Source organism: Nothoprocta perdicaria, unplaced genomic scaffold, assembly GCF_003342845.1.
Source record: "Nothoprocta perdicaria isolate Ctin4 unplaced genomic scaffold, notPer1 scaffold_37, whole genome shotgun sequence".
Lineage (NCBI taxonomy): Eukaryota > Metazoa > Chordata > Aves > Tinamiformes > Tinamidae > Nothoprocta > Nothoprocta perdicaria.
The window spans coordinates 588971-610001 of NW_020455610.1; positions in this window are offsets into that span (position 1 = coordinate 588971).

A 21031-nucleotide genomic window follows, 5' to 3' on the forward strand; every position below is an offset into this window, starting at 1 on the left:
CTCCTTCCTGCAAGACTGGTGTAGGATGAGCACAGTCAAGATCCATTCTATGAGAATTCAGATTTTTTTTCCCTTTCCTTCCTGCATACTACTTGTTTATCTTTTACATTAGAAAAATAAAAGCAGGCAAGTGTGTTGAAAATATAAAATTATCTTGCAAAGTGATCTTCCTGTATTACAAATAAGTTGCATAYGCTTTATTTATTGTTAGGAATGTTAGGAATGTTTAAAGAATACTAATTCCACTCTCCTGGTTCCAATTACTTCTGGTCCCAGTTACTTCTATGAAAGTACATTCTGTCTCAAGCAGTTAACAAGTGCCTTATTTTTATTTTCACAAATATACCTGATTTAAACTTTTTTTTTTTTTTTTTTTTTTTTTTTTTTTTGTGAACAGAAAATCAGACCTTAAGCTACATAGTTGGAGGGGTTGGCATTTTAATGGAAGAAACATTCAGTCTTCACCTTCTGTCACCTGAAAGCACAGGTTATTAGAAAAATAATGTGTCACTATTGTGCTCAAGAACTGAAATCAAAGGGAATTTTCTTGGCCAGCACTTTTGTGGCACAATCTCATCACTGTTGCACCGAAAGGCTAAAGATTTTCTCCCAGGCCTTCACAATTGGATTAGACCTGAAACACATAGTAAAAAGCAGGTTATACAATCATCACATTTATTTTCTCCTGGAAATAACAAAATCAGAAGTCAAATCCTACTAAATTATTTCTCATAGTCAGATAGCAAATTGTTCAGTAAGCTAATGCATAAATTCAGAAAGATCCTTGCTTACATCTCTAGTCATAGTAACATCATTATTCCCTTAAATTTTCAGGGAATAGAACCATTTATACATCTTAACACTGTAAGATATGTCTTTACAGAAAGTGCTATGTCATTATCCATAGCAGAGTTCTGAAAAAGCAGAAACTTTCAAAGAATGAATATTTACTTGTATAGATGGACTGTGTAGATGCAAAGAATTGAATAATATAGCTGTAATATTATAAGCACATGACAAAATGATAGTGCTTTCTATCTTCTTTTCTTCTTTTTAGAACTAACTCTTGTAAGAAGACCAGAGTATTGCATAAAATGAATAAATAGCACACACTCTGCACAATTGTGAGTTTTTTGATAACAGTGTCTCAGGCTCAGGATTACTTCCCTGCAGGTTACACTGCACAGCGCACACACTCAGAGTGAGCAAGGAAACTCAGCAGGACACTTCCATCACGCAAGATAACACAACTGCTAGAAATATATAAAAAAAGTTTTGTTCTATTTTATTTTTCAAAAACACAATAATAATAGCAAACAACATATTCACCATTTTGTTCTTGCGTAAAATCGTGATTTGCCTGTTTTATTGATATCTTTTTATTTTTTACCTTACACAAAATATTCTGAAGTATATGCTGAAGCAGAGTAGAGTTATACTGAAGGAGGATAACTGTATACTCCTGTACATAGACAGCTATCAAAAGGAATTACTATATGTACATATGTACGTAATATATGTACACACTATATGTACATAATGATTGTAAGAAATTATAAAAAATAAGAAATAGTTATAAAATTACCTTCAAAAATGTGAGAAGAGTAAAACTGACCCTTTCTAAATGTATTTCTACACAATATATGTCTAATTACAACACAGATTTGATTGTGACTCAGATGATGGTCTTGATTTTAGTGTTTCAGGAACCTAAATAAGTCATAGAATACCTAAATGTACTCTAAAGTATTTTGACTATTGGCTACAAAATAAAGCTAAGAAACTAAATTTGAGATTGCTTAAGACTATGTAGGACAAAGGCATCCTATAAGACTACTAAGTTGCAAATATGAGAAAGGCCAAGAAATATCTATAGGTTGGAGAGTCTGTACTTGATCATGCTGGAGTAAAGAAATGCAAGGAAAATTGAGGCTATCATCAGAAGTTGCTAGTGTCTATTTTAGTCTCAACTTTGCACTGGATCGGTCATAAGAAGTCCTTATAGAGACTTGGAATTGCCACAGCTGCACTAAAGAAGACCTAGAAGGTTCTGGGATGTGACTGGTCATTCCTGCTCTAAGCCAGGCGCTCATTTCCCCACAATGGAAGAATTTTCTCTATGGTTTCTGCAAATCAGTGGCTGAACTTTTGGCCAAGAGTTCATGTGCACGTCGTGATGAAGTCATTGTTCATAAAAACAGTTGCATTTCCTTTTCCTGATACTAAAATAAGGGATTCATAAGATTTACAGAGCACTCTCTTTAACTATGCTTTAATTGGAAACACATATGTTGGGTCACTCTGTGCAGCAAGAACAAACAGACCTTCATGAGTTATTTAATGTAGCTAATCCTTTCATGTTGAGTTCTAGTTTTCTACAAGAATCTTCATTATCCCCTGTTGGCACACTGGAATTTCAGTAATATCCATCACGGGTTAACTCTGAAAGGTAAAACAAGAAAAAAATTTGATTGTTATAGGCACTGGTCAATTCTGCAATTCTGTCAAGAAGAAAAACACCTCTTCTCTCTCCTCTCTTCTCTCTCTTCTCTCCTCTCTCCTTTCCTTTCTTCTTCTCTCTTTTTTTCTCTTCTCATTTCTCTCCTCTCCTGTGCTCTCTTTTCACTGTTTTTATATTACTCGGTTTCACCAGCATGACGTTGAAAAGAAATACAAAGAGACTCATCGATCAGATTGGAAATCTGAGGAGTCAGATCCATCACTATACAATTAGTGAAGCATATCTCTGTTGATGAGAGCCAGTATAGGTGTTCTGAGGTATATGTTACTACTCCAATTTAAAGTAATACAATACTAGTATACACTATATTAATTCATATAAGTTCTGATAGAGCCTTATTTCCAGTGATCACTAGACTAGCTGATATATTGTAGCTATTTCCTTAGTAAGCATAAAGTCATTTGAGAGCTCAGATTATATTACTGTCTTATATGTGTGGGGAAAAACTGACTTTTTAACAGCAAATAATCACTTCATGAAATTTAAAAATGGCATTTGTTTTTGGCTAGTTATGCTGCCATTGCCTAAGGCTAGATCTTGCTCTCATTTCAGTCAAATGCAAAGTAGTCAGTTTCATTTTTCAAATTGTCTTGCATTAATACACTGCTCAAATGTTTGCATTGCAGGCTGAACAAAAGAGTTGTTACTGAAAAAGAAAATGCTCTCCTGACTTGTATTTAAAGAAAAACTAATTACAATAATTTCCCTAGAAGTATTTTTGAAAACTTTCCCTCTGTGACAATTTAATTTGTCTCTGCTTCTCTAAAATTATTGTACAATATCACTCAGACAACCTTTATTTTGCTCCTATGCCTCCTTCAAAAGAGAATTTGTAGAGATTTGTCAAGAAATACTGATTATTATTGTCTTGACATTGCATGGACAAGAGGTTTCTCAAATGTCCTATCTCTCTACTGTTCTTTCTCCTTAAGGAAAGTCTGTTGAAATCAGCAAAATGCATTTTCATTAGCACCTGGTAATCACAATGGCTTGAGGGAATGTGAGCCAAGGATTTTAGGGACATGTTCACCTAACTTTAGCTGTCGATTATGTAGACATCTACCTATGAGCTGCTTGTTTAAATTATATCTTAGAGGAAAAAAATCTTTAGAGACAGAAACAGGCTCTCCTAAAATATGGTTCCCTTGACCTATATTTAATGGCTGCATGAAGACAAGATGAATGATATAAAGCTCTTGTTCCTCTCCATTCCTGACTATACAGGAATCTAAATGACAAGCTGAAATGTCTACATGTACACTGTATCGATCAATATTTTCCAGAGAAAATATTTTCCTACTTTAGATATCTGAGACTAGTTTGGATGCTGCAGAAAGCGGATCCACTTATCACCGGGCAAATCACCTCATTTCTCTGTTTTGAAGATGATTTAAGGAAATTAAAGAGAAACCAAATTACTCTATCACACTGTGTCACAGAACGAGTGGTGGCAGGGGTGAATGACAAAATGCACCTCACTCATATGAAAGAAATAACAATAGGGTTTATTGATATGGACAATGATTTCACGAGATTCTATGGCAAGGTCACTTATTCACTGCATGGAGGCTCAAGATAATACACAGTTATCTTGGGATACCCTCCCGTTGGGTGACAAGGTTCAGATTGGATCCCTTTGCTTTCCAGACTCCTTCTGAGAGGAGTCTGGGTGCGGCTGGATCCAATCCTAGTCCCAGACTTGGTCAACGGTTTATGACTGAGGGTTCTTGTGCACAGTTACAAAGTAAAGTTAAAGAAAGCGCGCTATGTTCACTTACCACAAATCTGTTGTGGAAAGGAGGGTCTCTCAACCTCGAGGAGTAACCTTGAGAGGCATCCCTGCTCAAGGGGAGATCCTGCTGTGCAGGCCACACCTGTGTCAGGAGAGCTCAAAGGGCTCTCGGGCTGTCCACATATTTATAGGATAAGATGATTGACTTATAGTCATTCTTTCCTTTCAGAGGCCCATTGGCTAGTGTATTAGCCTTACCTCCCCTTTTGGATGCAGCCTTCAGGAATGTTATGTTGAGTCTAAGTGGCAGAAGAAATCAGAATGGTGGCGCCTACCAGGATTAGAAAAATCGCTGGTGGTTAGCAACTGAGCAGGGCTGCATGTAAGAAACAGGACAGGTTGATCTGTAAAGGGAGTGTATCCGTCACACACTGACATTAATTACTACCACAATGGACAAAACAGAAAGATGTTCCTTTGCCCTGCAAAGTAGATCACATCTCCTCTCTTCAGGATACTTTGATATCCTTAGCGATATCAAGAATCAAGCCTGTGAAAGGTATAACACTCTTAAACTCTGTCACTTGGATGATAGAAAATAATTAGATCTGTTTAAGCATCTATCATTGTGCTACCTGATAAATATTTACTGCATTTATATAAATATACCAAAGACAATTTTTCTGTTTTGAAATCGAAAAAATTACTTAGATTCGCTGACAACCTACTGCAGATCAGGAAGGATTCAGATGCCAGCAATTTCTGGAGATATATCACACTATTTGGATACAATAAAAGCAGTTTTGCTGGCTCTTCTGACTTCCACTAATGACTTTTGGTTATTGCTCTCTCTTAAAAAAAAAAGAAAAAAATAGAGATGAGGGATTAGTATAGGCCATATGTCAATAGCCTGTTACCAGAATGTTTATATAAACAAATTTTAAAGCTGAAAGAAAATATGCCATTCACTCAGAAAAGTGCATTCATTTCAAAACTGTGAGGATCTATATCTTATTATAGAACATATGCCATGGGAATTAGAACATTTGAAATTTTGAGGGGAAAAAAAAAGCTACTTATTGCTTTCAAACAGTTTCCAATGTTGTTTAATATTGTGTTAGGTAATTTCCCATACATTGTAAAAGAAGGTTTGTTTGGATGAAAACAAATGGTAGCTTGCCCAAAATAAATTGTAATGATTACATTGCATTCTATGACCACTCATTAAAGCACAGGCCCATAATCCAGAAGATGTATGTACTCATATTTGCCCACTCATAATTGAAGGTATAATTACTGCAATAACTTGCTTAGTTTACATGTGTAAGAGTGCACCTACATTTCTAGGAAACTGCTGCACATAGAGGACCACTCCTAAAATTGATCCCATTACAGTGCACAAGTAATTGCATGCAAAAGCACCTCACCTCTACACTACAAGAAAAAGATTCAGACTATTCTTAATTACACGGTTACATGGAAGTGTTCCTGAAAAGAATGAAAAATGGACTGCTACTGTAACACATCATGAAAAAACAGTGTAAATTATACCAGTGGTTAGAATCTTTCAGGTGTTCTTCACTCATGAATAAGAAATATAGGTTATAACATATCAAGAAAATGATTTAAGAGCTTATTTTTAATTGTTTTTCTGCTTTTTTTTTTGTAAAAATATAGTCAAAAATGTGCACAAATGTTGAAATAAGGAGTCTTAGAGGATGCCACATCCATAATTTTTCTTCAAAGATCTTGAGCCATCCATGATGGCTCATATGAGTTCAGTAAGTACAGAATCTGTGCAAGACTGAGTAAACTGAGGCATGAAGAATTTAAACAGCTTAATCTAAAAGACACCTAATTTGATGACAAATTAGGAATAAATTCTGTTGTATGTCTTAATTTCCTTCATTTACTATTGGAATACTCTGCCAAAAATTACAGATTACAGAACTACACTAAATTGTTTCAAATCACAAAAAACAATTGGGTTCAAGCTCTGGGTGAAAGTTCAGGTTTTATTTTATTTGAACCTATTCACCCATTCTTAATTGAAAAGTAGGTTGATAAAACATCTAATCTGAAATGTGCATAAACTGTAAAGTAGTAAAATTGAGATATATATTCTGTTTTTCCTGCCAAAAAAGTCTCATACATGGCTTGTGTTAATGGACAATAAATTTATTACTACAAGAAATTACAAATGTTGCTGAACACTGTTACAACAGAGATGAATCAAAATATAACAGAAAAACAGATAATAGAACATTTCATCTGATATTTCACAATAGTTATCTTGTTGGAGGAAACTGTGAAGCTTGATTGAACAAAAGATAAAGTTAATACTACCTAATAAGAACAGACCATTATAGATCAGCTAAACTACAAAATAAAATTATATGACAAGGGGCAAGCCACATTATCTAAATTAACATTTTTCCAGCATGAACAAGAAGGGCCACTGTAGGAAAACGAGAGCTAAATAGTATGGCCTGCATTTAGTCAACCTGAAGTAATTATTAATTTATAGTTGTCTGTGATTTTAATGAAAATGAAAGCTGAGAGGAAAGAATTGAGAGAGATAATGTGCCGTGAAATTGAGTTTCATTTGTTTGGGGGCCACCTTTTTTTCTTTTCTTTCTTTTTTCTCTTCTCATTTTTGTTGTTGTTAAAGGAAAAGAAATTAATGCAAAATGTCCACATTAAAATTACATGAACATTATGTAACTGCACAGTTAAATACTTGCTTTGCTTAAACAATGGACTATTAAAAGCGTCCAGAGACTGAACTAGAAGGCTTGCCCACATAGCTAGTATAATCAAAAATGACTCCTTTTTTAAAACTTTTGTTAGAATCATCACTTTTAAAAGATAGCATTGTGCAATAGTAACTTTGTGTCATCAGATAGCTAGATTTTCATAATAGTATCTTACCTTTTTTTGGAAATACCGTATCAGCAGCAGCTCTTTTTGGAATTCTGGAACTCACAAACATGACCACAACAACCATAGGTGAAGAATATAGATACACAAAGTACAGTACCTGTCTTTTAGCTTAACAGACCTTTTTGTTCTCCTTCTCCCAACGGAGGTTATTGTATTAATCAGAAAGGCCTTTGGGCATTATGGAATATCATATTATTTCAACACTAAGCACTCATTATTTTCTACATCAGCTTTAATAGATGGTTTTGGAAGTACGTTTTACTCTCCTCGTCTTCAAAATTCATAAATAAATTCATACAAACTCTGATAAATAACATGTCCTAACAGGAACTTCTGCAAAGTTCTACAGAAATAATCAGCTGGTATCCTGTTAAATATTCATTTCATCCAAACTATAGCCAACTTTATCTCCCCACATCAGATTATTTTTTAACCCACTATCATTCCCAATATTTCCTGATTAAATCCTAGATTTTGTCCATGGAAAAATACAGCAATAAATTTGGATCATCACATATTTTTTTCCTTCCCTTTTTTTCTCACCTATGATATCTAAAAAGGGACTGTGAATCTCTGTTTACACATCAAAATTAACTTCCTAGTCCTCATAAGAAATGTATTCAATTGAATAACTCTTTACATAAATGATCACAATTAAATAGTCTGGATATTAGCATCCAATGGTATTTTAGACAAGATGTATATCCTAGGCAGGTAAATATGATGTAGTAACTATAGGAAATCTGTGTGTATCTCAAATGGCAGCTGAAGTCTGGCAATATGCTATCATAGAATATCTCTACAGGCACTAAACGTCCATGTATGATCAACTGATTCATATCCTGTTGACTGTGCTAATTAGATTGCTATTGACTATAATAGAGGCCTAAAATCCTCTAGATTGCTTAAAAGACTTTCTAGGTTTCTAAACAAAAGTAGTCCCATGACAATGACTTCTTTATTTGGGAATTCATCTCAGCCTTAAAGAGTACCTTTCCATACAGGAAAGCTGAATCCTTTAGCCAAAAGAGTTTATTCTTATACAGCATTTTGGCAAGATCTTTCAAATCTCTCCCAGTGATTCTGACAAAAGAAAATCATGCATGTTCACATGTGGTGACCAGTAAAACAGACATAAAGCTCTTGTTTGTACCATTTTTATACCATTCACAAACTTATTTCAAAATATTTTTTTCTACTTTGAAATAGAAATTAAAGATGAAGGGCTCAAAATACCAACAATTTCACATTAGAAGGTTTTTGTGCAGAGGATGGTGTTTGTTGTTGCTTTGCTATCTGGAGCATTGAATAAAATATTTCTGTGATGGAGAACAGCCGTATTGAAAAACTAGCAACATATAAACTCCATCACTAACCTTCCAAGTAAAAAGAAAGTAAGAGCTCATATCCATTATTCTTTCTCATTAGCTGCAGCACTTTGTGACAAATATTGACCTGCAACTCCTTCTCTCTGCCAGAGAATTAAATATGAACTGCACATATTACATGCCATATGTTGACTCCTATTGATTTTAATGAAAGCCCAAACTTTCTACAAAAAAAAMCCCATGCCATACCTTAGACAATTTTGTGAAGTTTGCGTGTTTCTGTTGCTTCATCTTCGTAATCCAAGTAAACTTAATTTCTCCACTACTGCTTTTACCCTAAATTTCTTATTCAAAATTGTTCTCTGTCCTGACAAACTGGCTCACTTTTTCCCTAATCCATTCAGAAGCACTCAAATATTGTTCTTTAAATTTTTCTCATGCTTGTATTCTCTTGTATTCATCTTACTAGGTAATATAGAATCATTTCCCAATAATCTGTCTCATATCTTAATTAATATAAACTGAGTTCATTTATAGTAGAAATGTACTTTTGAATTCTCCTAGGTATAATAGAACACTACTGACAGATGTTTGTTTGTCTGTTTGTTTATGCTCTGGTTTGGGATACCTTTAGCCTTTAAAACTCACTSATTTTTTGTTTGTTTGTTTGGTTTGGTTTGGTTTGGTTTGTTTGTTTGGCCTAAAGGATTTTGTTCACTTACAGGTTTTCATTCTTAGGCATACCTCTTGATTTCCACTGTCTTCATACATATTTTAATTACCTTATTAGCAACAAAATTCTGGTTATTCCTTTAAGTAACATGTCATCCTTGCTTTATCTTTCTTTTTGTTTTTCTTTTTTAATTTTTAAACTTCATTAGTGTGTTGATCTTTGAAGCATTCTACTAGAGCACTTTTTTACCCTTGTGACACCAGTTTCAGTAATGTTTAGAGTGCATGTTGATAAGCAAGCAACATGAGCTTCTTCCCTTAACCCAAACATTAAGGGAATGCTCTTTTTCTACTTTTTTTTTCTAATTTTCTTTGAAATGTTTTGAATCTTATTCCTCTCCTTTGAAGTTCCCTTCCCCTTTTTCCTTTCAACTGATGTTTTTACAAGATAATCCTTCAAACAGATGCTATAGCGTATCTTGAACAAAAGTGAAACTACATGACATACGAAGTTTCACATTTCTCAAAAATGTTGATGTAGGATTCAGGTAGACAACTCCATATGAAAGAGAGTGCTGCCAGATATGAGGACAGTGGGGGTGGGTTAGGGCTTCTTAAAATAGTGACTGTGGTGTAACAGTGTGTGATCATGGCTATACTGTGTGACAAATGGAGAAAGGCACACAGGATATAAATGGTGACCATGGGACAATGTTTCTTGATGCATATGCTTAGGATAGTGCTGCTGTAACACAAAAGTCTTTCAAGGTAGTATGGAATGGGAATGGGCAAACATGGCCAATATCCAGGACAATATGTGCCCCACAAAAGAAAATTGGAATGCTCCATCACATTATAGCTGGAAAAGCTCCTCTCACCTCCTGCCTGTCTGAGGAAGGTTTTGAGTTGAGAACCTTTCGTCAGGGTATTTCAGCTTAGCTTAAGAGATGTCAGTAACGCTATATGTGCCCTCAATCTTTAGCTATATTTGGACAGTAATCCCGTTTTTCAGGTTCGTATCACCTTTTCAAAAGTTTATACTGTGCAGGTCTATTTTAATTTGATATGCTGTGCACCATGTACTTTTGTGAAAGCAAGTAATGAGACATCAAATCAAATAAGATTCATTTTCAATGTTCTGTGTGTTAACATGATCACTGTAAGATTAGCTGATGCCTTATGCTGAGATCTGTAAAAATCCAAGCTCTAAAAGAGTGGGGAAAAAAGATTCATTTCTTTGATACATACCATCAGCTTTGCAAAGAATATGATTCAGCTGCTGTAACTAAAAATACTTCTTTTTTTCTATGCCTTGATTGGAAGATACTCAGAGAGTAGTTTCTTTGTTAAACTTATTAGCTAACATATCTTATTTCCTTCTAACATGCTCTTCTGTTAGAAATATTTAAAGTATAATTAAAAGATGTCCAAATTATTTTATTTTATTTTATTTTATTTTATTTTATTTTATTTTATTTTATTTTATTTTATTTTATTTTATTTTATTTTATATTTCGAGTTATATGTCTGAAATACGGCACTTCTTCACAGATAGTTAATAAATTGCTAGCCATTAGGAAGGAGACTTCTCTTTCCTTCCAAGGTGAATATTGTCTATAGCAAACAACCATCCAGAAGTTTGTTGAAGAATTGCATTTAGCAAATATTTTCACACCACAAAAGGCACTTCTGAGAACACTTTTCAGGTAAATAAAAAAAAAAAAAAAAAAAGTCACTGGAATGTCTGTTAGGAATTATTCTTGGAAATGCAAGTTCTTCCATTCTGTATGAAACATACCCAAGTACTGAAGAAGAGGTGGACTGAGAGGTAATAAAGAAGTTGAGTAAGGGGAGGAGGAGACCTGTAGGGATGGGCAAGGAGCTTCAGGACAAAGTTAATGAGAAAACAAGAGCATACATAATGTGGAAGAAGAGCCAAGCTACTTGGGAAGAGTATAGGAACACTGTCAGAGAATGAAGGGATGCAATAAGGAAGGCCAAAGCCCATCTGAAATTGGAGTTAGCAAGAGATGTCAAGGACAATAGGAAGGGCTTCTACAAATACACCAGTAGCAAGAGGAAGATTAGGGAAAACGTGAGTCCATGGCTGAATGGGGAGAGTGTCTTGGTGATGGAGGATGCAGAGAAGGCAGAGTTACTAAATGCCTTCTTTGCTTCAGTCTTTACTACTAAGGTTAGCTCCCAAGAACTACAGAGCCCGGATATAACAGAGGGAACCAGGAGAGAGGAAGGCTTTCTGCTGGTTGAGGAGGACTGGGTTAGGAAGTATTTAGGCCAACTGGACACACATACAGGTGTACAGATACACACATACAGATAGGATGTACCTAAGAGTGCTGAGGGAAATGGAGAGAACTATTGCTCAGTCAGTCTCCATCATCTTCGAGAGGTCATGGAGAACTGGCGAAGTGACAGAGGACTGGAATAAACCAGCATCACTGTAGTCTTCAAAAAGGGCAAGAGGGAGTAGCCGGGAAACTACAAGTCGGTCAGCCTCACCTCCGTCCCTGAAAAGCTGATTGAACAGCTCATCCTGGAGAGCATCTCTAGGCATGTCAAGGAAAAGAAGGTAATCAGGAGTATTAGTCAGCATGGATTCACCAAGGGGAAGTCATGTTTGATGAACCTCACAGCCTTCTACAACAGGATGACTGGCTGGATGAATGATGGGAAAGCCATGGATGTTGTCCACCTTGGTTTCAGAAAGGCTTTTGACACTATCTCCCATAAGCTACTCATGGGGAAGCTCAGGACGTGTGGATTGGAAAAGTGGACAGTGAGGTGTATCGAGAATTGGATGAACGGCAGAACTCAGAGGGTGGTAATAAATGGGACTGAGTCTACTTGGAGGCTTGTGGCCAATGGTGTCCCCCAAGGGTCAGTATTGGGCCCGGTGCTGCTCAACCTATTTGTCAGTGACTTGGGTGAAGGGACAGAGTGCATCCTGAGCAAGTTTCCAGATGATACCAAACTGGGTGCACTGGACACTCCAGAGGGCTGTGCTGCTGTTCAGGGGGACCTAGACAAGTTGGAGAGTTGGGCAGAGAGGAACCTGGTAAGGTTCAACAAGGACAAGTGCAGGGTCCTGCACCTGGGGAGGAATAACCCCAGGCATCAGTACAGATTAGGGGTTGACCTGCTGGAGAGCGGCTCCGCAGAGAGGGACGTGGGAATCCTGGTTGACAACAAGTTAACCATGAATCAGCACAGTGCCCTCATGGCCAAGAAGGTCAATGGGATCCTGGCCTGCATCAGGAGGAGTGTTGCCAGCAGGTCAAGGGAGGGGATCCTGCTCTGGTGAGGCCGCACCTGGAGTATTGTGTGTAGTTCTGGGCTCCCCAGGACAAGAGGGAGGTGGAGTTTCTAGAGAGGATCCAGTGTATAGCAACAAAGATGATTAATCGAGTGGAGCATCTCTTATATAAGGAAAGACTAAGTGAACTGGGCCTGTGTTCTCTGGAGAAGACTGAGAGGAGATCTGATCAATATGCATAAGTACCTGAGGGGAGAATGTAGTGAGGAGGAAGCAAACCTCTTCTTAATGGTGGCCGGTGATAGCACAAGAGATCATGGGTACAAATTAAAACACAGGAAGTTCCATATCAATGTGAGAAAGAACTTCTTTACTGTTAATTTGATAGAGTCCTGGAACAAGCTGCCCAGGGAGATTGTGGAGTCTCCTTCTCTGGAAATCTTCCAAACTTGCCTGGATGCCGTCCTGTACACATGCCAGGTGCCCCTGCTTGAGCAGAAGGTTTGGACTAGATGATCTCTAGAGGTCCCTTCCAACCTTAACTGTTCTGTGATTTTGTGAGTTTTTGAGAGAGTTTAAAGACATTAAATTCTGTTGTTTCTAAAATTTATGGGAAATATGTTAATTTCAAGAACTTCAATGCCAAGTGTAGCCATAGACCATAGTGTAACCATGAGGTCATATAAATGTGGCAAGTTACCTTCTGTAAGATTTTTTTTTTAATTCCTGGCACATGTGTCTTAATTTGAAATTCTGTTATGAGCTACTGCCATATTCTTGACATCTGTGTCTGTGACACCACAAGCTTTTTAATTTGTCTGGATGTGGTAGACAAAATCTTATAAAATGTACAATACAAAACAAATCTGTTATTTTCTAACTTTTCTAACATTTTCCTGCATTCTGTGTGAAACATATATTAGGAACTGAACAGGATTGCTTTGATTTGATTAGATGCTGTTTCTAATGAGTGGATGAGCATTAACGAGCATTTTAAGCTCTGTGACTACCTACAAATGAGCCAAAGTTGTAATCTAAAAATCAGCTTTCAACTCTGTAAGGAAATCTACAAGGAAAAAAAAGAAAGGAAGAAAGGAAGAAAGGAAGAAAGGAAGAAAGGAAGAAAGGAAGAAAGGAAGAAAGGAAGAAAGAAAGAGAGAAAGAGAGAGAGAAAGAGAGAAAGAGAGAAAGAGAGAGAGAAAGAGAGAGAGAAAGAGAGAGAGAGAGAGAGAGAGAGAGAGAAAGAGAGAAAGAGAGAAAAAGAGAGAAAGAGAGAGAGAGAGAAAGAGAGAGAGAAAGAAAGAAAGAAAGAAAGAAAGAAAGAAAGAAAGAAAGAAAGAAAGAAAGAAAGAAAGAAAGAAAGAAAGAAAGAAAGAAAGAAAGAAAGANGAAAGAAAGAAAGAAAGAAAGAAAGAAAGAAAGAAAGAAAGAAAGAAAGAAAGAAAGAAAGAAAGAAAGAAAGAAAGAAAGAAAGAAAGAAAGAAGAAAGAAAGAAAGCATACGGGAAAATACAGGTAAGCTATATACTTTTTTATCTGCCTCTGATGCAGAAAAGATTACCGTATGCCTGGAAGAGTGGCACCGTGATTTTAACAGGATTTTTTTTTTTTTTTTTTGAAACAATTCTGGTATTGTCTCTACACCACTGTCATTGTAATCTGCCTTTTGTCACAATTTTTTTATTAATGTTTGCAAACATCAAACCTATTTCTTCCGTGCTCTTTAAAACAAAACATACTGCACAATATAATACATAGGGCTGTCATTGAACAGCTAGAAATGGCTTCATCAGGTGCAGAAACAAAGAGCTGAGAACACCTCGTTTTGTAATGCTGCCCTCCTCCAGACATTATAGGCACCTTCCTTCACTTCTTAGTATATATATATATACGTATAATATTTCACACCAGCGTTAAGTCCCCCTTTCACTCCTACCTCTAAAGAACTTGTTAACAAAGTAGAATGGAAATATATTTCCATATTTTCCAATCATAAAGTACAAAGCAAAATGTAGGTGTAAAATGACTAGTACAGAAGATGCAGTGAATAGACTTACACAGCATGTGAATTCACACAGCATGTATGCAACAACTAAGGGAATCAGGCAGAGCCAACAAGGGTTCATGAAAGGCAGATCCTGCCTCACCAACCTGATCTCCTTCTATGACCAGATGACCCACCCAGTGGATAAGGAAAAGGCTGTATATATTGTCTACTTAGACTTCAGTAAGGCCTTTAACACATTCTCCCACGGCCTTCTCCTGGAGAAGCTGTCAGCTCATGGCTTAGACAGTTGGACACTTCACTAGGTGAATAACTGGCTGGATGGCTGAGAGTTTTTGTGAATGGAGGTAAATCCAGCGGGCAACCAGTCATGAGTGCTCTTCCCCAGGGGTCATCTTTGGGGCCAGTCCTCTTTAATACTTCTTTTCTAAAGTATTAATTAAGGTATTAAGAAAGATATTTCTTCATAAATGATTCAGATTTGCAGACAGTACCAAGCTAGGAGGAAGGGTAGATATGTGCCTAGAGTAGGAAGGCTCTGTAGAGGGATCTAGACAGGCCAGATTGATGGGTGGAGATCAACTTTATGAGGTTCAACAAGGCCAAGTACCAGGTCCTGCACTTCGGTCACAACAATCCGATGTAGCACTACAGGCTTGTAGCAGGGTGTCTGGAAAGCTGGAAGGAACATCTGGAAGTGTTGGTCGACTCCTGGCTGAACATGAGCCAGCAGTGTGCCCAGGTGGCCAGGAAGGTCAATGGCATCTTGATTTGCATCAGGAATTGTGTAGCCAGCAGGAGCAAGGAAGTGATTGTCCTGCTGCACTTGGCACTGGCTTCGAATATTGTGTTCAGTTTTTTGGGGCCCCTCATACAAGAAGGACATGGATGTTCAGGAACTTGTCCAAAAAAGGGCAGCAAAGCTGGTGAACGGGCTGGAGCACAGAGCTTATGAGAAATGACTAAGGGGTATGAGGTTATTTAGTCTGGAAAAGAGGAGGCTCAGAGGAGCCTTATTGCTCTCTACAACTACCTGAAAGGAGGCTGTGTGTGGCGGGGTGTTGATCTCTTCTCCAGAGTAACTACAGATAGAGCAAGAGGAAATGGCCACAAGTTGCATCAGGGAATATTCAGGTTAGACATTAGGAAGAATTTCTACACGTAAAGAGTAGTCAAGCATGGGAACAGGCTACCAGGGAAGTGGATGAGCCCCATTCTTGTCCGTGTTCAAGAAACATGCAGATGAGACACTTAGGAACATGGTTTAGTAGGCTGTTCAACATGGTGTTGAAGGCTTTACAGTTGGACTGGACAATCTTGAAGGTCTTTTCCAACCAAAATGATTTTATGAGTCACTGACTATTCGTAAATTCTCTTAAAGCAGACTTTTATCTTTTCCTGGTCATTCCCATGTTTATAGCAGAGAAATGCTGTCATTAATATAGAAAAAAAAGACACAGTATTGCCATCTTTATATATTCTTCTTGAATTTTGCATTTTTAAGACCTGAGATCCTTTTAGTTGTAGAAGCTGTTACATTCTGGAGTTATTTCTTTATCTGTATATCAGAAACGTAATGTCAGTGTTTTTCTACTAATTAAAAAAAAAAAATCACACAGTCCCTTCAACATACGAAGATTTTCTGGTAATAATGTACTTGTTTTTTTTGTATTTATTTCTATTAAAAATACTTGGAAATAGCTTCTTTAAAATTAATATTATCATTTGATGCACATTTACATGGGTGTTGAATTACCAAAATCTTAAAGGAATCCCAAAGGATAATCTAAACTATGTTCAATGATGGATTATTTCTGACAGTAGTTAGCGAAAATGTCACAAATCACATTAATAATAGGAAGACACTATGCAGTGGTAATGTTAACTATGGCACTACATTATTAGGCATCACAATGCATATGTAACACTTCAAAAGGCTTGATCAGATTTTGCCACCACAGTTGTTTAGCATCTCATCAATATTTTCAAGATCAGATAATTGGGATTCTTCCAAACACTGAACTGTATAACTGAAAAATCCAATATGGAGAACCTGACTTTTGTGTATTACTGGATTATACAGATGAAATTACAACACTTTTGTAACACCTGACATATAGCATCAATGAAATGAAGGGCATGATACAAACTTGGATTTTGCCTATTTCAAATCATGCAAAGACTGAAGAATCCTTTTCCATTATATGTGTTTGATCTAGTTTTAACCTGACCCCTCATTAAGAATAAATAGTATCCATACACAGAGCTTTGACCCTAAGGTATGATTCCATGCTCCTATAAGTGTAGCTAATACACTTAGGTTCCTTAGCTCATAGGAACCTCTGTCCAGGCACCTGAAAAATTTTGTGTACACTCAACAAATGCTTTCTGCAAATTTAACTATTTGGTAGGAATCCACTAAAGACCACAGACATGCTTTGATTTACATGGTTGTGTGACCCCTGTATTAGCTATCTGAATTTTAAAAAGATTTTGAAGTACAGAACTAATGCCACTCAAAAATGCTGACATAATATCAATAGGAGTCTAGATACATGATTTAAGATGAATCCAGGTGATTTTTGTTTTATTTCTGTCAGCCAAGAGAAAACAAAAAGATATGCTTTATACCTTTAGTGGGAGGGATTTCATCTCCCACATCTCCCATATGCATCTCTCTTGCATATTGTGCATAAGGGGATGTTAACAAATCTGCTGTCTATGTACTTTTTTGGTTAGCCATGTGCCAGCTGAAGTCTGGAAGTGTAATAGCTACATTAGTGAAGAACAGAGCCTTAGCTAGTAAGCACTAATAAGAAGACAAGTAAGGTGAAACAAACATGTTGTGGGTGGCAACTGTATGTTAGCTGTAGGAACTTTTATTATCAGCAGTAAGTCTCGTTTTTATTAATTTTCATTCTAGATATGGGTATTTAACCATTCTTGTAAATAATGTGGTTCTTCATATAAGAGCATATCGTTGATATTCCATGGCACATGATTCAAAGCTGGGGATTCTCCTAGGAAATACTTATCAGAGTATATAAGAATCTGTCTAATCTTACAGTAGAGACTAGTGTATAGTGTGTAAGCCTATATATAGAGTATGTCTCTATACAGGTATATATAGTCTATACAGGTATATAGAGTCTGTCTTGTACATAGAGTCTGTCTCTATATACCTGTATACAGTATGAGACTAAAAACACAAAGATAATTAGACATAGATTTGCTTATATCCATATCATTAGGTAAGTATTAAATACTTAAATCCTCTTGAATGTCTGACCCAATATCTTCAGATATTAAATTCAGTATTAGAGAGACTATTATATTGTTCATGACAGATGAAAAAATGTAGTCATTGTAAGGTCTTTTTACTTAAAACTAAAATTTCTGATCAACCTTTTATAACGTTGAATCCTTTCCCTTATTCTTTTTCAAACATAGAATTTTAAAACCTTTTTAGTGGCACTAGAATAATATCCTGTAAAAATATGACTCAGGAAAGGACACAGTACTAGAGGAATTAAGGAGATATAGAAGATATGACAAAAGCTTATTATTGGATATTTAAGGAGATCTTATTTTTTAAATTGCCAGCTCAATCCTGAAAATTTCTTATTAGCATAGTGTCTGTTGAGATCTCTCTTCCAATATTTAAAATATGTTTTGTATGTATTCTTTTCCTCCTCTACAGTCAAATCTCACTTCATACTTGATAAGCATTAATCGGTCTGTTCCAGCTTAAAAGTAATTTTTTTCTGAAGTTCTGAATGCTAGTCTGAAGGAAAGTATTATAGATTCCTTTTATGTATATGAACAATGATGAAGCAAGATATCCACTACAGATAAAAATAACCCATTAATAACAGTAATACAGAGACTTATATGAGACTTACTATCCAAAAAGCAATTTACAAACAGTAACCAATTAATCTTCTCTAGTTGCTCAGAATAATCCATTCACTTCCTCATGGAAACCAAATCTTTAATGCAAAGCGAAAGTTTCTTCCAATGTACCTGAAGTTGCATCTTGCAGCTGAACCTTTCTTTTTGTTGATGGTTTTGGTGGCTGAGTGGAATTGTGTCAAAAGCCTGGACAACAGCTTGGAGCTAGATTCTGTAAAGCTTTACTCTCCATGACTGCAAGCCCTTTGAGCAATAGGTACTTGATTGACAGCAGCTATTAACATAAGAGCTACATTAATGAAAAGAAAGGATGGGTAATTCCCAAAGTGAAACTTTGGGGTACTTTGGAGAAAGAAAATCTGAAGTTAAAATGTATAATAATTTTGCATTCCTGAAAATATCTTTTAAAAATGGTGTCTGAGATACCTAATCCATACAAATTAGCATTGAAAGATAAATTTTTAAAAGTCTAGAATACAGATTAAAGAGGTCTTTATTATATTCCTATAATTCTATGGTATTTAGGACATCATTAAGTGACCTGAACATAAATGGACAGTTCTGTGATGAACTTACCCTACATAGGTATATGTAACTTTCTAGATTCTATTCTTGGTAACTTCTGTGGAGTATACAACTTCTTTCCATCCTTTGGATATACACATGCGTTGCAAGAAAGTCTTTGAATAAGGCACGTGGAATATGAAATTCTATTTCTGATTCCTAACTTCAATTCAATGAGCTGAGAAGCTATTTCCAACTATCTCTGTTTAGTCTTGCAAAGGATAAATGGTGTGAGTATCTGGCCAGGATTCAGTTGCTCAAAGACAGGTACCCGCTGTTTGATGTGGTGGCATCTATGCAAGGCTAGGGGCTTACAGAACCTTTGCTGCAATTGCAGGAGATGGGACCCAGATGAGGTATCTTCTCAACCTTTTCAATGGCTGTTCCTTATGTGTAGGGAAGCAAATGCCATTGTTTATACCCTGTCTTTCATGGCAAGTGTGTCTGGTGAACCTCTTGTGTGTCCAGCCAACAGAGGAATGCTTTTGATTGCACAGTCATGGTGCCGTGAGTTCAAGTTTCAGATAAATTTTCAATTCAGAATGAATAGCAGCTATACATTGCTATACATTGATTGCAACTGAGTGTGCAGTACCCTCTTTAAAAAAAAACTAATTCTTTAACTCTTTGGTCTCTTTGGTTTACAACTTTTCCTCTGCAGTTTCTCTCTCTCTCTTTTTTTTTTTGTTCTTATTACTAATCTTTTTTTTTTCCTGATCCTTACAAGCAAATATAATTCTATTCATTTTCCTCGTTGTGGGAATGTGTTATCTCATGATACAATGTCCCTGCATGCAGAGAGCTCATCTTTTATTCTCTTACACAATTCTTCCCAATGACTTCAGCTACCCCACCCCTCTTGTCAATGCTGCTCAGTGCTGCAAGAAAAAAAAAAAAAGACATCCAGCTCAAAGGCTTCTTCATTGTCCTTCGAAGTTATTCCTTTAGCTGAAGCTTTATGTAGTAAGAAGGCAATGTATTCCTTAGCTACATTCCTTAGTTTGTGCTCATTATCACTTAGAGGCAGCCTCAGTGCCCAAATCAACAAACCATTTAAAACTGAGCAGCTAACAGTTGAAAGGCCATCTCTCATTGTATTCAGTAGTTTAGACTTGAGAGAGCAAAAAAATTCTCAGAGGTTGTTGTCCACGTTTCTCTTAACTTTGCAACTTCTCAGAGCTGGCTGTCACAAATAAATTGTTTAACTTCCAAAAGACATGATTTAAAATACAAGTGATAAAAAGCTCTGAAGCTAATTGTTATTTAGCTATCAGTAATTATTATAGTAGTTTTTTATTATTTAAAAAAAATATTTTCACTCTTTTTAATAGCATAAATATTATAACACACACACCCTATATGCCTGTGAACTTTCTGCCCATTCTTGGACAAAGAATTGGACAAAAGCATCTTGCTATCAGATTGTTCACTTTGGAGATTTTGGAAATTAAAAAAGCAATAAGATTGATGGCTGATATTTAGCTGTTCTTGGGGTAAGAGTTGCACTTGTGTGCAATATATACACAGACTTGTGTCTGTGTATATATTTTAAAATGCAATACAATGCAACAACAGAATTTGTCCTCACAGCAGGGACCAAACCACTGATGATTTCAGTAAACCATACTATAGAATATCAGTTTATTGTATGCACTTATCAAAGTGTATAGAAATAGTTCTGAAAGATGTATCATTTAGTAGAGAATAATATCTATTTGGCAGTCAAAATCAGCTTTCACTATTCTATATCTAGCTCAATTTCTCCAGACTAAATAGCTTTTCCAAGAGGCACCAATAATATTTAGGGGTTAAATCAGTTGTTCACACTTAGATAACTTATACTACCTTAGATACTCCAGATATTTAAGGCATCCATATAAGATAACAGATAGGAGAGCTATGATCTTTAGACTCTCCTGTAAGACCCAGGAATAGGCTGAGGCACCCCAAAGACTCCAGGACATGTATGTGGATAGTTGAATTGGGCCTAAATCTATGTTAGATCTACATTAGATTAGATCTGATAATGTCTATTAATCAATAGACATTAAAGATACTTAGATATGTCTATATCAAACCTA